This window comes from Morone saxatilis, unplaced genomic scaffold (assembly GCF_004916995.1).
Source record: "Morone saxatilis isolate NCDOM2014 unplaced genomic scaffold, NCSU_SB_2.0 Contig3, whole genome shotgun sequence".
Lineage (NCBI taxonomy): Eukaryota > Metazoa > Chordata > Actinopteri > Moronidae > Morone > Morone saxatilis.
In genome coordinates, this window is record NW_023339873.1 from 6311162 (window position 1) to 6319265 (window position 8104).

Consider the following 8104-nt stretch of genomic DNA (forward strand, 5'->3'; position numbering starts at 1 on the left):
TTTGTTACCTTAGAATGACTCGTTTTTGGGGAAAAGGAGTGGGGTCCTCTTCCATAGAGGCCACCATGTTGAACCACCATGTTTTGGGTGGACCCAGTGTTTTTTTTTTTCTTTTTTTGCGGCCACTGCAGTTTTTCATACACACTTGAAGAAGGCTGAGCTGTATTCAAATGACTGCAATCTACAACTTCCCAGCAAGATGCCACTAAATCCTCCACACTGGTGCTTTAATGTATAAATGATAATAATCAGATTATAGACAGAGGCCATTCTGCATAATAAGCTTTTTATAAAATGTATATGTTGTTTATATTTTCGTACTTTTAAGTGAGTTTTGCATACAGGACTTCTACTTGTAATGGAGTATTTTTATAGTGTATATTCCTACTTTTACTTATGTAAATTATCTGAATACATCCATGGTTTTTTACTGTATATTCAATGATGGAAAACTTTGTTTTTGGCTTGATTTGCTCTGACTTTTAAGCTTATCTAACCAGTTTTGAAGATGTTTCATAAATCCAAATACCACAGAAAAGTCAACAAGTCAACAACAAAAATACTATGAGCAATACAGTTTTCTGTGGCTGTTGGACACACATATAACCCTGCAGGTTGAAAAGCATCATGGTGGGCAGGCAGCCGTCCCTACACAGCAGACTCCTGGTTTTGTGCAAGTTTGATGGAGTGAGACAGGGAAGGGTTTTTGGGGGTGGGACGATTGTACCATCTCCCCATGTGGTCCCCCCCCAGGTGTCCTCACCCTAATCCTGTTACATGTGTCCCCCATTAGCACTAATGGAGCGGCCATTGTCCCTCGTTGTGTGCTGTTGTGCCCTCGGCCCAGTCACCTTGAGTCAGTAAACTCAGCCCTGTCATGTTTGGACTGCTTCCCACACCCAGGGGTCTCCATGACGACGATGAACACCCCTCCACACACACACACACACACACACACACACACACCTCCTCCCACCCACTGACACCGTTCAGGCTGCTGGGACGCCATAGAAAGTGGTGGGAGACTCACAAGACTCTCATAATATCAAAAATCATATAACTTATATAAGTGTGTCACTTGTGTCAGACTGCTGCTTCTTTTTTGTTTGCAGTTTTTAAAAGAGAAGAAAACTTACTGTCCAGAAAGAAAACTGAACAAAAATGAATACAATTGTAAATAACATTAAGAAAATTATGCTTTTACTGTTTTTGCTTCTCTCTTGCAAAGGAAAAGCAAATCAGTACATCTTTGCAAATTATTATTAAACCCATCTGTTGCTTTCTCTTTGTTTTTATACCTTTCATTTTGTGGGTTGTGCACTAAAACTCTGCTGTTTTTTTCTTCTTTTCTGCCTCTTTTATCTTCCTCTTCACCTTTTTTTCCTTCCTGTAAAGCAGTTTGTTTGTAAAAGGTTTCCTGCAAATCATCGAAAATGCACCTGCAGGGAGTAAAAGCGAAATGACTTAAATATAGTTCAGAGTTAACCTTTAAATACAACAATATATCTCTGATTGAAGGGTCTGATCACACAAAACACATCAAAATAAAATGACACATTTTTCCACCCACCATATTTAGCCTTGCAGATCATTTTGTTTTTATTTGCCCACTTTTTGATCCACAAACTTAACAGCCTTGCATCTTTGCAACAACATTCAAATTCAAACTTATTTGGGTGAACTGATCCTTTAAAGTCATACTATTCAAGTTATGTAAAGGTAGGTTATGCAATTAAATTAATTCAAATCACTTTCAGAAAAACAGCCCAGTTTTCAGCTTTGTGACAATGTATTTTTAATAATTAATAATTCAATGGGTTTTTAATGTTTGGAGATAAATGTCTTTTAGTGGATGACAGGCAGGTTTTATTTTCTTGAGCTGCTGAGGTTGCAGATTTAGATCCTCTGTAAAGTTACAATAATAAGTTTGATAATAATTTGTGCACGCTTTAAAATCTTCTGCTGCTAAGCTTTTTCTGGCTCCTCTAAATGTAAATTTAGGTACACTAGCAAAGTCCCTCCCACAACATGTAGCTGACAGAGGGGTGACCGTTACGGTATATTTGTGTTTGTGTGAGAGGGAGACTTAAAGAGGGGAAGAGCAGAAGCTGCAAAAGCACCCGGGCAGGAGGGTGTGCACTGGGCTATCTTGTTTGGTGCATTTTCAGGTGACCCGGCCCCCTCGCGCTGCATCCATCATACAGAGACTGATTGAGCTGACCTTCGGGCCTGCCCTGCCGACCCCCGGGCTTCCTGTTCTTTGTCAGCCTCTCACAATACCGCTGGTATCACACAGACAGGGGAGGTCTGAGAACCGACCAAGGGAGTCCACCCAGGCCGTGGCAGGGGCGATGGGGTGGGGTGAGGTGGAGGAGAGCAGGGGTAGAGAGGGTCTTCGGGGAGGGAGCTGAGGACCCCCTTTTCAATTTCACTTGGTCTTTCCAAATGAGAGAAAAGGCAGAGAGTGGTGTCCTCTGTCACCCTGCCACACAGGGACCTTTAAAAAGCAGCCTCAGTGGTTTCTCAAGTGAGGTGTCTTCTCAAGAGACAAAAAAAGAGGAAAAGAATGAGTGGGCAAAGAATTTAATTGTGGTCCTGTGTGAGGGACTGGCAGCGGGAGGATGGCCACTCTAGCATTTGAAAAGGACCGAGCCAGTTTACTTGTCCTTCCTCTATGCGTCTCTTTGGCCCCGTGAAATCTGAGGTGGGCTCAAGCAGAGAAGCTACATCACTGATCTTTCTCAGGTAACTCTCTCTTTAACAGTGGTGGAAGAAGTAACTTAAGTAAAATACCAGCACTGCACTGTAAAAAAGAGTCAATTTAAGGTAAAGGTCCTGCATCCAAAATCTTACCATAGAAATAGTATCAGCAAAATGCACTTCAGATGTAAAAATACTTGGCCCCAGTGACTTATACTGTATCTTATATATTGAGGTATACTAAAGCATCAGTGCTTGAAGAGCATTTTACTGTTGGTTGCTGGTTGCTGGTCAATGTGGTGCTAGTTTTGCCTACTTTATACAGTATACACTAGCATTTCCAAGTGGTTCCCAACCTACATCGGAGGGGTTATAAGATGATAACTGGAGTGTGAACGGAGAAAAAGCAAAGATTAGAGTCAAAAATGTTTCTCTAATCTTTGTGCTTTTGTTAGTTATTGAATTATTTTTGATCAGTTTAGCAAGTTCAAAAATGGATTTTGCTTATTGTTCTTTCCCTTGAATGTTCAAAGTTCTCAAAAGGTCTTTAAGACATTTAAGTACGAGATGATTGTGTGACATTTGACGATTGATTTGGAGGCCAATCGTTGTGCAGTATGGAACTTACACAAAAAGTGATGTGAAAACCTCCAGCACACATACAGAGAATGGACTTTTCTATGAAGTAGCAGATGTCTTGTGTACCGCAGTTAAACTTGTACATTAATATATTGTTGATTTTTCCGTGAGGGAGAAGAACAGTTTCAAGGAATATAACAAAATATGCTTCTGAAATACATCACCTACCCTATCATTAATTACAGATAAATAAAAACTGCACTTAATTCAGAAATTGAGTAAATGTAGTCTAATCTACTTTCCACCACCGTTGATTGAGACACATAAGAAAGAGAAAAGGTGAAGTGAGCATAACATTTGCATTGAATTATCTCTCATGCAAACTTTCACAGTCGTTCAGCCTTTCTCACAACACTGCCTTTGTCTTGTTCTGTCTGATTTTTGTACGCCTGCTCATGCATTCATGTTCATGTGTGTGTTTGAGTTCTTACTCCAAGAGGATACATGCAGCTTTGTCTGAAGTGCTTACCGGTTACCATGACAATACTTCTTTGCAGGGGTTTGTAACAATCACCTACCTGTAGAAGTAATATTAATAAGATTTGTCCTTGCGTACCAACATACATAACTGTGTGAAGGACGGATTTAATACATTGTGCTAATTGATCTTGGCTTTATACAGCTGCATTCATCACATGGCCATAGTAAATGCATTTTCCCTCCACACACGATGCTCTTTCAATACAATATGTGCAGTCCTTGCAGCATTGGATTTTTATGAATAAAAAATCAATAACCCTGCATTGATTGACCCTCTAACAAACTTAACAAAAAGCTGAATAAATGACCATCAACAACCAAACCTATTATGTCCATTGCCATTAATGATCACCCCATCAGTCTAGAACCCAACTGCCACAATAAGAAAGATGGTGGGATAAAAATGTATTTCAAAATGTGGACGACAAGCACTTTCTCTTCAGATATCTTAAAAAACATATAAATGCTAAAGTTGGTTAAATTTTGCTTCATAAAAAATAGCATCAATCATACCACCATGTTTGCGAGAAGTTTGAGAGAATTTGCATTTTGGCTAATAGCTCATGAACCGTGAGGCATAAGAGAAAATTAGGTTTTGGCATGGATGTATTATGGGATCTGGATACTGAAACTCAAACATGGCGGCCACTCACTTGAATGGAAATCGTGCATGAGCCAAAAAAGTTTCCTAGCTTCTGTGTTGTATGTCCTACTGCACATTTGCTTGGTGTTTCTCCTGCCGGCCACACTATCCTGCTCTGCCTATATAGACTTTACATTGGGGTGACATCATGCATGCAAATAAAAATTAGTTTTCTAGTCTTTTACAAATATAAAACCTTCATGGATGAAACATTCACAATAGAAAGAGTGATAATTGAGTTTGCAGTTTGAGGCATTCTGTCAATGCTTTTACAGACGTTGCGTTTAAAATGCTTTTTGGTTTTTGGGCCGCAGGAGATTTTTTTTTTTTGTTGCAGTATTGCAGGTGATCACCAGGACAAATTGGTAGCAAAGCTGCAGATGTCTTTAGAAGTCACTAACTGAAATCACATTTTGTCAACAATTTTTGACGACAAAAATAAAGTCAGCATGTTTTTATTTTTATTTTTATGTATTGTTAAAAGTTTTGTATTACTAAAAGTAAAAAGAAAGGCCTGAATAAATATCAGAAATGCTCCTTTTCCTCTCAGCTGATTGGACTGACAGCACAACCAGAGACAACATCAACAAACTTGCATAGGCTGCATGAGAGTGTTAATAGCAGTATTAAACAGTAAGAATCACATCTGAAGTGACGTTTGCAGCTATGTTTGTGTGCCTTTAATGTGTGTCTGTTAAACAGCTGAGCAGTTAATTAGCTATGTAACCTACAAACAGACGTAAGCAGAGCACTTTTCCCTGGTGAATGTTTGTTTGGTGGCTCAGTCAACAATCTAAGGAGTAGGACAAGACGTGTGTTCATGTTTGTAAGTCAGATGAAAAGGAGACTTTAACAAGAAAGCTAATGTTGGTTGATGCTCAGAGTGTTGTTTTGTGGTTACTGGTTTAAGACTTAATGGGCTGTATTGAAATAAGGTTTCCATACTTAAACAGATGTCGAAACAATATTATGTTGAATTAATGCAAAACTAAAACGTACCATCATAAAACCAAACACATAAAATATAAATTGCTTATTTTATTTTATTTTTAATTACAGAATATACTTATATATATTATATTTCTCTCTTTTGGTTTCATATTTTTTTCTGAAAAGAGAACACAGGACAAGTGATTTACAGAGCAGATATGAATGACACAGCAGGCAAAAAATATTTAATTTCAGTTTTTTTACATAACATTTACATAAATACATACAATACATTCATGATCGGGGAAGATTTTTGTATAAGCATGTATTTGTATAATAAATATGTATATAAGTACAAATTTCACTTCCTATTCTTCATAGTATTCACCAAACTTGGCACATGTCACATGAAACACTGTTTCATTAGTGTTTTGATATTCCTTACCATCTTTCTACAGTTGGTTACCAGAGTTGGTTAATTAAAGTAGGTGTAACCTTTGTAAATAAACTCTTATAACTCCTCAATAGAAGATTCAGTTGCAACCAAATTGAAGTTATGTGTCTAGACAAGACCGCTGAACAACCCTGTACAATTACATGGAATTTCACCCCTATATGGCGCTACAGTAAAGGTAAATGTTTTATTTACTGTGTTTCTACTAACACTACAGTCATGGTACTCAGTCTATAGGTGTACTCTGGCCATCTCTCCACATACTGACCAAAAACACAACATAATCGAAACCGTGTGGCCACTGGTTACTAATAAAGTCATCAAGGCTAATATATTATCAGTGTAATCAAAAGGCTGATTGAGCTGTCTTGAAAATATTTCAAGTCAACACAGCTGACGACACCGCTGTCTCCATGTCCCACTGTCAGCTGCTCCTCGTCCTGCAGTGTCCTGGCAGCACTTGGACGGGATGCTGATCCACTCTCTCCCAGTACAGACTGCAGGCCTGTGGCTCAACACACTGAAGCTCCACTTCTTTTTCTTCTATTTCATTTGCAATGCTAATGCACAGGAGACAGCTGTCGTCTTGCAGCGACCATGATCAATCCAAAGCCGAGGGGGGGGAAGGAGGAGGGAAGGAGGAAAAAAAAGATAAATAAAACTGCTGGGTAAATAGGTCGGCCTATTATCTTCTGGCCTAGCATGGGTGCCGGTCCTTGAGAGCATGAATTTCAATGAAAGTCCCTTTCACCAAGGGGAAAGAAGAAAGAGAATAAAATATGGAAAGATGCCTACAGAAACAAATGAGAGCAGAAAATTAAAAGTGAAATGAAGGAAAGCAAACAAGTTTTGTTTTCAGCTGCCTTGTTGAAAGTACTCTTTATCAAGCATTGGAGGGGCTTCGTGGAGAGTGGTGTGCTTCCTCCTCAGCATGTATGTGTGTGAGTGCTCTTCATTTATGATGTAGATGTCTTTCTTCTTGAGAACACATATATCTGATTACTCAGGTTGGTTTCCTATTTCGTGGAAGTGTGTCTGGCAAGCATTGTTTATAACAATCCAATACAGAAACAACAATGTTCACATTTATGGATTCAATTGTGCATAGTAGTTTTTTTTTTTTTGTGGAAGTAATTAATATGCCCTTTTTTGTAATAAGCCATTCATTTAAATACAGGCTTTTCTACTTGTTCTCTCAGTGAGTGCTCTAGCTTGTGTTGGCACAATAGAATCCAGAGGAAGAGAGAACTGAGTTTTATTTTTCATTCATTCAGTATTTATGAATCATTTCACATGCATTAAGCAAAATGGTGCAGAGGAGATCAACGTGTGTAATTATACTGATAAACAGTGGTGGAAAGACAATACTTCAATACATTTAGTTTATTTAGAGTATACTTCAATTTATGCTACTTTTCTACTACATTTAGTCAATATTACAGCTGTAGTAGGTGACTTTTTGAGTCTCATTCCTCATTCCCAGCTCCAAAAGCGTCCCATCTCATTTACTGTCAGGATACAGGGAAAGTTTCGGCAAATAAGACATTTTTATAAAAAGTTAGCCCTGCTGCCCCAGCCTTTAATACATCCAATGAATTGGGCCCGATATTAGCTTTAATCATAATCTGTCGCTCTGTGTTTATGTTGGTTGATAAAAATAATGACCCTCCTCCAGTGCAGAAGTGCCATACTAGGTTTGAGGTGTCTGACAAACACTGACAAGTTTATTTCTTCAACTGTACAATGTCCCATTTATTATATTATTCAATATTGGCCTCAAAATCCAGTATTGATTGGGTTACTGTTACAAAATAAGTGTTTAAAGACGATGAGCATAGAAAATAGGATTATTATACAATAAAATAACTATCCAACAGTGTATTAAAAAAGGCTAGCAACCCAAATGATTCAGAGTTTACAATCCCATAAAAAATAAAAAACAAACAAAATAAAAACTATATAATGAACTAGATCATGTTTGTCATCTTTGCTTGTTGCAGATTAATCTTTAATTAATTTGATTAACTAATTGTTTTAACCCTAACATGAAATAGATGAAATTAGCTCCACCTCAACCATATTAAGATGTTTTTTGCTAGTTAATGCCTTAGTATCAATAAATATGTAATGTGTAGTATTGTAACACAGAAAGGATTATTCTATCTGATCATTACTTTCAATTCAATACATTTTGCATGCGAGACTCATAATGGAGTAATTGTACACTGTGGTATTGGTATTACTTAAAGTAAAAGCTC